Below are 9,085 nucleotides of genomic sequence, written 5' to 3'. Positions count from 1 at the left end.
ATGGATAACGGCCATATCTGAGGATAACGCCCACATCTGCTTTTAGCTCTAACATAATGGTGGCTAAACTCTCCTCATATGGATATGAAAATAATGCATGCATTGCATGCTTACGCTTGGCACATATTTAGTCATGGCCATACATTCAGCTTGCCTGGCTGTTGCGTGGTTCCTACTTGGGGATGTATGGCCACCTGTTATCTCCACTCGGGGCCAGCTGCCAGTCTCCTCTTTCGCTAGCTAATGTATTTCTATTTTTCCTTCCTTCAGCACGTCTACAGTTCTCCCACAAGGGTTGTTGACATCAACGGCCTGTATTCAATGAGAGAGTCTATGCTACTAGCCTCATAACATGAATATGCATAGCCATCACGAGACAACGCTGATATAAAGTTGCCTATATGTCACGTGTCCTACTAAAATCAGTACACTCATAAGAACTTTCGCATTACGAAACGTCTATTAGATCAAATCAATGTAACAAATAAGCCATACATTTTTTGGTTGACCAAATTCGACTTTCTCATTGACCTCCATACATAAAAAACGGCAATTGCTGGAGGGAAACAGATTTTCCGCCGATTTGGGTCTCTCGCTTCATCGTTTCTATTCAATTGAACGTTCCAGAAGAGAAGGCTCCTGACTGCAGGTGTGCAGTTCGGGGCCGGGCTCAATGTGGGCGGAGTCAAACGCGTTTAACCTGAACCCTTCCCGTCTCCTTCAAGGTCACCCAAGTTGAGGTTCACGCCGAAGGTGTCAACGAAGCGAATCTTAATCGAACCTAACCTACATGGATAACAATATAAACCATGGAAGTAAGTGAGACTGTCATTATGCATAATGTACTTTGTAATGTTCATGTTATACCAGTGCAGTGCAGCCTTCCCCGTAGCTCAGTTGGTAGAGCATGGTGTTTGCAACGCCAGGGTTGTGGGTTCGATTCCCACGGCGGGCCAAGTACAAAAAGAAAAAAAAATTAAAAAAAATTGGATGAAATGAAAATGAAATGTATGCATTCACTACTGTAAGTCGCTCTGGGTAAGAGCCGTTTCTAGGTAGGTCGTTTTAACATTGGAGTTGGCTACCTTCAAGCGATCCAGCGTTTGTTGACTAAAGTGCTTGTTCTTTGATGATTTGATGAGACTGCTCCAAGGAAAGAACCCTGCTGCCATCTTGGACGCGATGAGTTGCGATGCTTTGCACGCTAACAGATCTCTGAGGATGGCTTCCTTGCGTGAGAACATGTGGTTCAAGCAGTATTTCCAGTCCTTGTAAAGTGTTCTCACTGTGATGGTGTCGCTCACCGCAGACTCATAGCCCTGTACGGGGACCAGTGTCGTAGAGACAGCAGAGAACCCAGAGTCCAGCTTCAACGTTATAACATTGTCCACTCTGTAAGAGGTGAGGAAGGAGCTAGCTCGATGTAAGTCTAACCACTGCCCGACATTGTCCAGGATCGGTTCACTCTCCAGGTATAAGATTACATCTCCAGCCTTGAGCTGGTGCCAGGGAGATGTTGAAAAGCAGGATAACGTGTCAGTCTCCAGTTTGACGCAGTCTCCCCTCATGACGCAGGATATGAAGGTGTCCGTCACGGCAGAATCACAAGGGGAGCGCATACTTTTGAAGGCCGACAGCCCCCTGACCTTTACGGAGATCGAAGACAGATCACCCTTGTCGTCCAGGTTGTGACTGAGAGCCACATAGGTCTTCTTAGCTACGTGACAGTAGACCGAGCAACTGTTTTCATACTCCAGCTTGACTCTCCTGTCTCTGACGAAGGGCCCTGCGAGACTTCATAATTATATACAAAGTGGGACTGGTGATACAGTGCATGTTCCCTATAGCTATGCAGACATTGAGCACCACGTACTTCACCTCCTCACACTGGACATGGGAGCGGTAGTAGATAGTGCTTGCGATCCAGGGTATCCAGCAGCACATAAAGCACGTCGCCGGGAGAAATGTGAAAACTTGTGCCCTTTTCATCGTATATCCAAACAAATTCCGTTTCACGTGCTGTCTGACACTGTACACTATCATGCCGTTGCAGTAAACGAGAACGAGAATAGGTATGATGAAACAAATGATCATCCTGACCCAGAAGACTGTAAGCCGGAGAGTGGGATGCATAGGGTTGAAACAGATCATGCTAGTCTCAGATATGGGACGAACAGTGTAATAGCATATGTCCAACAAAGCCGAGAGCATGGGTACACAGGAACACAATCGAGCCATGATTCTCCTTCTGCTTGACGCACGTCTGTTCACCAGGCACTTCAGTGTTGTTCTGTTGTGTACCACCCTCATGTATCTTTCTATGTTGATGTAGACCAGGGGTGTCAAACTCAAATACCCAGTGGGCCAAAATGTAAAACCTGAACAAAGTCGCGGGCCAACATTGAACAAATGAACCTTTTAATATGGACCCAAACAAGTTTTGCTTCAACATTGAATATGGAACAAGCATCGCTTATTACCATACAATATATAATTTAATAGTTGAGACATGCAAAATCGAATTTCAAATGAAAAAAACACATCAATGGCATTCATTTATTAAATAAATACAATTTAAATAAAAATCGTATGCCTCTTTTCTATTTGCAGCCTTCTGATTTAAATACCAAAATAAACTTTTTCCACTGGCTAATAATTTTACAAATAAAATGATAATACTCCACGGATGAAGACTGACAGCTGAGCAGTATCAGATGCGTCGCAGCTCTCATCCACAGCGAGGGAGAACGCAACGAAATCTTTTCCCTTTTCCATCAGCTGGTCATACAGATTGGTGGCAAGATCACATGTGCGATCAGCTACTGTGTTCCTGCTCAGGCTCACGTTTGAAAATACTTGCTTTTTCTCTGGGCATACGAGGTCACAAACTTTCATCATGCACTTTTTCACTAACTCTCCCTCATTAAAGGGCCGGGCTGATTTTGCGATCTATATAACTAGCCTATATAACTAGCCTTTACAGCAGCCTCACTTTGTGATGTGGCTTTTTTGAACATATTCTGTTGTGAAACCAAACTTCTTTTCATCTCCTCTACTTTCTGGCTCCTTTGAGTCATGTCCAGGTCCTTGTATTTGTCATGGTGTTTCGTTTCATAGTGTCGTCTAATGTTGTACTCCTTACTTACAGCCACGTTGACTCCACAAACAAGACAAACAGGTTTGTCTTTTACATATGTAAACAGATATTCTGCCTCCCACTTGTCCAGAAAGCTCCTGTTTTCTGCCTTTCTTTTCGCCATTTTTGGGAAGGGATAGCGCGCTGACAGTTGTAGCGTCTATGTTGCTATGACTACTGTAACAGAGGAGAGGGCGTTTCTGGGTCCTGTCCTGATTGGCGCGCGAAAACAACAGCAGAGCATTATGAGATTCGTAGTATTAGCGGTGAATGCGCTGTATAATACCGGCGGGCCAGCTCTAGTAGTAATTTGGTATTGTCTCGCGGGCCAAATATAATTACCCCGCGGGCCAGAGTTTGACACCCATGATGTAGACCATGAGACATATTCCGTACTGGAAACAGAACTGTAAGGAATAAGGAAACAACACATATGTCATTAGCTGAGCTGGTTGAATAGGCTTGTGTGTGTATAGGTCCTCAAAGCCTACACTTGGTGTTACGTACCGAGATCACCCCTTTCATCAGTTTGCACTGCACAAAGCCTAACACCCAGCCCTTCACGAGAATCGTCTGCGTAACCCACACCGGGGTAGATCAAAGTGACTATGTCACAGACCCCGAGATGTGAAAAGATAACATCGATATAACTGAGGACCTTGCTTTGCCTCCCCGAGTCCTTTGAACAGGAACAGTAGATCGTGATGACCATGTATAGATTGACAACCAACCCCGTGACCATAACCAGCGCATGTAAGACAGGGATGTACATGGTGCGGCTATATTCATAGAGACTATAACAATGTGAATCCGACTCTGGATACTGTGATGATCTATTGAAGATTGTAACATTATTCAATGTGACATTGACAAGAGAGTCCATTGTAACGCTCTAAGTGTAACAGGCTACTGACACCTTTGGTAAAAGGACAAGAGCCTTTTTAAGACATGTCTATGGTAAGTGGAACTGTAGAGCCAAGCTCATTTGTCCAGCCAATAAATGTCACATCTATGGAGTTCCAGATGTCCAACCACTGCTGGATATACAAAGCTCCTTAGTCCAACAACTGCTGGATAGCCCAATCCCTGCTGTGACATTGAAGGAAATGTTACGTGTATGGCCTTCTAAACATCCAAACACTGCTGAGGGTCTACCTACTCCTCTTTAGTCCAACCACTGTTACATGTTTGGGCATAGGAACATCTACATACTGCTTGGTAATCAAACAACTAGTGGGTGTTCCAACCGATGTTACGCTATGGCGTTCATGGACCCAATGTTTCAGTGTCTGCCCACTGTTTGTTCACCCATCCATAGCCTGTTCATCATAAAATAACCACTGTAGCCTCTGCTTTTAAAGTATTGTACATTTGTGGCATGTAAACCAGAATACAATATAATATAATGGGTACATGTCTGAGTCTTGTGTCTGTGTGAAACCAAAAAGAGTAGATCAGACTGATAGATGTATGGTTTATTATAGAGTATATTCACAATGTACATTTGTTAGGTACAGTATAACAACAAACTACACCCCCAACCATTACAGTAGTTGACAAACCACTCAGTATCTCAGTAGGCCGGTCCATTTATTACGCTTACAACCATCGCACCAGGGACAGTTGACAAATACACTGGAGCGGTCACCTTGATGTTTATATACCCCTGTTTTCATGCTAGCGGCTACGAAGGACTCATCCAAACATTCAAAGGGCAGTACATTGTACTGGTAGGGGAAATGTGTGTCTATGGCCATACCAATCCTGGTGATCTTTTGGAACAGATTAGTGATTGTTTCGAAAAAGTTGCACATGTGGATATGCGTAGAGCGAAACGCTCTTATGGGTGTCGCGAGAGTCTGGCTATATACAGCAGACGTTCGTAAATGTGAAAGGTGGTGTAGTTCATGAGCCTCTTTTGAGCCACTAGTCACAGTTCCATTTGCCGTATATCTCTACAATTGTCCAACCTCTTGTCTTTCAACTGCACAAGGAACTGTTCTGACCTATTAACGTCTCCATATTTTTGCTGACAGCACAATCTCATTCCAGATCGTATCAGATAGTTAGGTCCTACTGCATATTCTATGATGGTCTAAGTCCTGATGGACCAGCAGCGCCATGGCCTTGGCACAGGGAAACAAATTGTACCGATAGCTTTGTGTTCCACTCGATCGAAGCTGGAAAGAGATACTCGGGAGCTTCAAGACCATATGATCGAACTGGGTATACTGTTGGTGTTGGAATGAGTAGAAGGGAGAGTCGGTCAAGGACTGATTCGGACAAGGCGCTAAATTGTATGACAAGCGATAGTTTATTCAGAGTGAAGATATTTGGTACAGCGTGCACGGACTCGTTCCAGTAGCTCTGAGGGAGCCAGCAGAAGAGAGTCCCTAAAACAGTTTGTTTACATGTTTTATACAACACAGAAAGTAGGTTGAGTCTTGAAGTCCCGATCCTCTGGTTGGCTCAGGTCCAGGCGTTGTCACCGTCGATTGGCTCCATCTGTTCATGCGTCTTCCTGCGATCTTGCACAATGTTCTGATGATGTTAGGTTTCTATCAAAGCTTCTAAGTCTGGGTGTGAGTGCCTTGGATAAGCTATGGCTTATGTGTGTGTGTGTGTTCCTGTTTTCACAGGGTCGGGCATGCCAGACACTGTTGCTGTTATCACGAGATGGGGCCCCCGCAGGCTTGTGGTTGGGCCAGTTCCTGTTATGTGCTGTGAGTGGAAACATCAGTTTGCTTGTGTAAGCTGCATTGAGACATAACTAGTTGGTTAGTGGAAAACATGTGTAATAGCTGCAATTCATGGTAATAACGTTTGTTAGCTTGGTGCATGTTAGAGGCACACTAAGTAGAAAATCTTACAATACCGCCACCCATTTTCAAACTGAACTACACCGTGAGACTTTCAGGCTTTGCCAGATACAAGACAACTATTACCTGTCTAGGTTTTCCGGGATTGACTAAAACCTTGAATGAGATACAGACACTGCGCTCTGAACACCATAGGTTTCACCGCTTTATGCACGAGGTACAAGCACCATGTGTTTATTATCTGGAGATGTCACAGTATCTAACGAAGGTGGCGCCCCTCCTCGGTCGGGCGGCGCTCGGCGGTCGTCGTCGCCGGCCTATTAGCTGCCACCGATCGTTGTTTCTGTGTCTTTTGGTTTTGTCTGTCTGTCTATCTCGCACCTGTTTTGTGTTTGTCATTAGTGGGGGGTTATTTAGTGTGTATTTTCAGTTGGGGTTCTCGTGCGGGATTGTTTATTGTCCACTCAGGACAGTTGTGATTATAAATTGTTATTGTAGATTATTATTGCCGGGCTGCGCCCCGTGCGCTTTTCGTTTCCAGTGCGCTTATTTTGGGAAGGTGTTTTTCCCCTGGCAGACTTCGCCACGCGCCTGGTGCCCTACGGCTATTGCGTGTCAATAATATTATTAAAACACCGTTGCTCCGGCCCTCTGTCTCCTGCTCCTGATTCCACCTCTCCACTGGTCCTAGACAGTCGTGACAGAATCCCGCACCGAATATGGAGTCAGCAGGAGCAGAAGCGCCGTCCATGGCTGAGCAGGTCTCTCAACACGCCAGCCTCCTCCACCGCCTAGGCTCGGCCATGGACCAGGTGTTGGCCCGGTTGGAGAACTGGGAGAGAGGTGCTTCCCCAGCTGGACCAGCTCCGGTCCCTCACCCTGCGCCCCTACACACACCCCCTGAAGCGGCCGCCGGTGGTATCCGGATTACTCCTCCCCGGGAGTTCGATGGGACGGCCGCTGGGTGCAAGGGGTTCTTGCTCCAATTGGAACTATACCTGGCGACCGTCCGCCCCCCCCCCTTCCGACGAAGAGAGAGTGAGCGTCCTCGTCTCCTGTCTCACGGGTCGAGCCCTGGAATGGGCCAATGCGGTCTGGGATGGCCCAGACTCGGCTCGGGGCGACTACCCTGAGTTCACCCGCCGCTTCCGGGCGGTTTTCGATCATCCCCCGGAGGGCAGGGCGGCGGGTGAGCGGCTATTCCACTTGAGACAGGAGACGAGGAGCGCTCAGGATTTCGCCCTAGAATTCCGGACTCTCGCCGCTGGATCGGGGTGGAACGAGCGGGCCTTGATAGACCACTATAGGTGTAGCCTTCGCGAGGACGTCCGCCGGGAGCTGGCCTGTAGGGACAACACCTCCACCTTAGACCAACTGGTGGATTTGTCCATTAGACTGGACAACCTGCTGGCTTCCCGGGGACGTTCCAGTCGGGGCCTGTTCGTTCCGCCTCCCAGTCCCCCCGCTCCACAGCCCATGGACATAGGGGGGACTGCGTCGAGGAGGACCGGAGGGGGGGGTCTCTCCTGCACCCGATGTGGACGCAGAGGACACACTGTGGACCGGTGCTGGAGTGGTCCCCCCGGGAGTTCGGAGGGCAGGCAGAGCACTACTTCGAACCCCCAGGTGAGTCCGCACCAGCCACACCCAGAGCCCCCTGTCGACCACATGTACACCTCTGTTTGTTTTCCTGATTTTTCCCCTCACTTCCAGTATAAGGCACTAGTCGATTCAGGTTCAGCTGGGAGTTTTATGGACCGTGGGTTAGCGAAGAGGTTAGGGATTCCCCTGGTTCAGCTGGACCACCCCTTCCCTGTGCACGCCCTAGATAGTCGACCGCTAGGGTCAGGCCAAGTAGGGGAGGTCACAGTGCCACTGGTTATGCAGACGTGGGGGGGTCATGAGGAGCGTATCAGCCTGTTCCTCATTGACTCCCCAGCGTTTCCGGTGGTACTGGGAATCCCCTGGCTAGCCACGCACAACCCGCAGATTTCGTGGAGACAGAGGGCTCTTACGGGGTGGTCGAGGGAGTGCTCAGGTAGGTGCATAGGAGTTTCCATCGGTGCGACTACGGTGGAGAGTCCAGACCAAGTCTCCACCGTGCACATTCCCTCAGAGTATGCCGATTTGGCTATCGCCTTCAGTAAGACGAAGGCGACTCTATTACCCCCCCATCGACGAGGGGATTGTGCGATAAACCTCCAGGCCGACGCGGTTCTTCCTAGGAGTCACGACTATCCTCTGTCTCAGGAGGAGACAGTGGCTATGGATACATACGTCACTGAATCCTTGAGACAGGGATACATTCGGCCATCTAAGTCCCCCGTCTCCTCAAGTTTTTTTTTCGTGAAGAAGAAGGAGGGAGGTTTGCGCCCGTGCATTGACTATAGAGGTCTAAATGCTATCACAGTGGGTTTCAGTTACCCGCTACCTCTCATTGCTACGGCAGTGGAGTCATTTCACGGGGCGCGCTTCTTCACGAAATTAGATCTCAGGAGCGCATATAACCTGGTGCGTATCCGAGATGGAGACGAGTGGAAAACCGCATTTAGTACCACATCGGGCCATTATGAGTACCTCGTCATGCCGTATGGGTTAAAGAACGCTCCCGCTGTCTTCCAATCCTTTGTGGACGAGGTCCTTCGGGACATGCTCGGGCAGGGTGTGGTGGTGTACATCGATGACATCCTGATTTGCTCCGCCACACGCGCCGAGCATGTGTCCCTCGTGCGTAAAGTGCTTGGGCGGCTGCTGGAGCATAACCTATACGTCAAGGCTGAGAAATGCGAGTTCTTCAAACGAGCCGTCTCATTTCTAGGATATTGCATTTCCACCTCGGGGGTAGAGGTGGAGTGTGACCGCGTGACGGCTGTGCGTAATTGGCCCACCCCAACCACTGTGAAGGAGGTGCAGCGGTTCTTGGGGTTCGCTAATTATTATCGGAGGTTTATCCGGGGTTTTGGTCAGGTGGCGGCTCCCATTACCTCACTGATGAAGGGGGGGCCGGTGCGGCTACGATGGTCAGCAGAGGCGGACAGAGCCTTCCATCGTCTGAAGGTTCTGTTTACCAATGCACCTGTCCTGGCGCATCCGGACCCCTCCTTGCCATTCATAGTGGAGGTGGACGCGT

Source organism: Salmo salar, chromosome 23 (genome assembly GCF_965601325.2).
Source record: "Salmo salar chromosome 23, fSalSal1, whole genome shotgun sequence".
NCBI lineage: Eukaryota > Metazoa > Chordata > Actinopteri > Salmoniformes > Salmonidae > Salmo > Salmo salar.
Note: the sequence above shows the minus strand (reverse complement) of the source record.